At 36.4% G+C, this 2,750-nt stretch overlaps 1 non-coding gene across 1 annotated transcript; it reads right to left on the bottom strand.

The window, feature by feature from the left end:
• Positions 1–1,732: 1,732 nt before the first annotated feature.
• Positions 1,733–1,839, bottom strand: LOC128281091 (small nucleolar RNA R71). Its single transcript, XR_008271306.1, has one exon. It is a non-coding gene; the product is annotated as a small nucleolar RNA R71 (small nucleolar RNA).
• Positions 1,840–2,750: the final 911 nt, after the last annotated feature.

The raw sequence follows: 2,750 nt of genomic DNA on the forward strand, positions 1-2,750 counted from the left end.
ATTGACCCATACGGTCGTGTGCAATTTAACGGATCAAACACGGCCTAGCAATCACGTCACACGGTCGTGTCACACGGACGTGTCCCTACTGAGCCCAAGTTAAGTCCAATTTCGAAAAGGCCACTTTAGGGGGTCTCTAGGCATTCTAAAGCCTATAAATAAGTACTAGAGGAGGAGAAAAAGGGAGATAGAGAAGAAGGGTAAGGAATTACCCCAAGGAAGCCGATTGATCCATCTCAGAAGTGGGATTCATCATCAAGACTGAAGATCTCTCCTCAATTTCCCTTCAGGAGTTTTGGGTTTTCTTTATGTTTTGTATTCTTTATTCTTCTGAGATGTTTTCTTATTTAGTCATGAACTAAATCCCTTAAATACCTAAGGGGAATGAAACCTAAGACGAATGTTATTATTATTTTCTGAATTGTATGATAAATATTTAACTTGTTCTTAATTATGTGTTCTTAATTCTTGTTTTGATATCCCAGGATATTGATTCAAGACACGCTCTTATTCAGAGGAGGAATAGACCCTGTCTAGGAGTACATTGGCCATAATTAAGCGGAGTTGATTGTGCGCCTTGAAATAGGGTGACAAAATTTTGCCGGATTAGGGTGAAACCTAATAAGGGGATCCATAGATCGAGTTAATGCAACCCTAGAGCGTTAATTAGAGAAAAGACTCGGTTATTCAATCTAGGGATTAGACGTTATTAGTCTTGAATAGGGATAATAACATAACTTAGGGATCTCTACGGAACAAGTTGAATGAATAAATCGTCCGATTCGAAGCCAGAATAACAAATAAAGTTTAGGTGGATTTTTCCTTAGGTATTGTCTCAAGTCAATCGATTTCCCCAAAAGCAATTCCCCAATTCTTTTCTCTGTTCGTTCTTAGTTTAAATAATTAGTTAATTAAAACAAACCCTTTTATTCCTAGGCTAGATAATAAAAAGATAGTTATTACTAGTACTTTTGGTTCCCTTGGGTACGACATCCCGGTCTTGCCATTACTATACTATTGTTCGATAGGTGCAGTTGCCTTTTCATCATGATAATAATTAGTCTAGGTTTGATCTTTATTATAAAAATTTATTACTGTGATCAAGTTTTTGGCGCCGTTGCCGGGGATCTGAAATATTAGGAACACTAAATTTTTATTAATTTAGCCATTTATTTTTCTTGCGATTTAATTTAATTTAATTTAATTTAATTTTACTATTTATTAATTTACTTTTTCTTTCTCTTGGTAGGTTTTTATAGTTTATGACTAGAAGAAACCTGTCAGGACCATTACTTTTTTGAAGAAGAAATCGATCGAACAGTTCGTAGAAATCAAAGAGAAATAAGGCGTAGTTTACAATATACAGAAAACGAACAAGAAGACAATACTCAGAAAATGAACAGGAACTGAATCAAGTATAGTTAGACCTGCTATTACTGCAAATAATTTTGAATTAAAACCTAACACTATTTAGATGATACAGCAGTTTGTTCAGTTTGATGGCTTGCAAGATGAAGATCCCAACACTCAGTTAGCAAATTTCCTGGAATTTTGTGATACATTCAAAATTAATGGCGTTTCTGATTATGCCATCTGTATTCAGTTATTTCCCTTCTCACTGAGAAACAAAGCTAAACAATGATTGAACTCGTTACCACGAGGGTCTATCACTACTTGGGAGCAAATGACCGAGAAATTTTTACTAAAATATTTTCCACCAGCTAAAACGGCTAAATTACGTAATGATATCTCTTCTTTTGTGCAGATGGATTTAGAAACATTTTACGATGCATGGGAAAGATACAAGGACTTACTGAGAAGGTGCCCTCACCATGGGTTGCCACTTTGGCTTCAAGTACAAACATTTCGTAATGGTCTGAATCCCTCGACTCGGCAAATGGTTGATGCAGTTGTTGGCAGAACCATCAACAACAACACACCTAAAGAGGCTTATGAATTCATTGAAGAAATGTCACTGAATAACTATCAGTGGCAAGTCATGAGGACTATGCCAACAAAAATAGCTGGTGTTTATAACATCGATTCAGTCACTATGCTCTCTAATCAGGTAGAACTTCTCAATAAAAAGATTGATAGTTTTCTTGGTTCTACGCAGGTACATCCAGTAATGAGGTGTGACTCAAGTAGAGGAGGTGTGCATACAGAATACCAATCCTTCAATCCTACAACTGAAGAAGAACAAGTCAACTATATGGTTAATAATAACTTTAGATCTCAAAATAACCTATACAGTAATACTTATAATGCAGGTTGGAGAAACCACCCAAATTTCTCCTGGGGTGGTCAAGGAAATCAAAAGCTACAAAATCCTCAGGGTTTTCAATAGCCACCTTATCAACAAGAGAAGAAACCGAACCTTGAGGAGATGCTCTCAAAATTTATATCACTGTCAGAAACACATTTCCAAAATACGGAGACAGCACTTAAGAATCAACAAGCATCGATCCAAGGACTAGAAACTCAGATAAGCTAGCTTTCTAAACTAATCTCGGAAAGACCACCAAAAAAATTATTTAGTAATACCAAATCAAGAAAGCATATCAAAGCGGTTACACTAAGGAGTGGGAAAGTGTTAGCGGAATCTGAAAAGAAGTTAGCACAAGAAGCCGTGGAAAGCGAAATGAGGGAAGAAAAACCCGAAAATAGTGACAAACCAGTGCCGGAGGAATATACACCACCGGTTCCATATCCAACAAAATTAAAAAAAGACCGCATTGACACACAATTTT

This window comes from Gossypium arboreum, chromosome 9 (genome assembly GCF_025698485.1).
Source record: "Gossypium arboreum isolate Shixiya-1 chromosome 9, ASM2569848v2, whole genome shotgun sequence".
NCBI lineage: Eukaryota > Viridiplantae > Streptophyta > Magnoliopsida > Malvales > Malvaceae > Gossypium > Gossypium arboreum.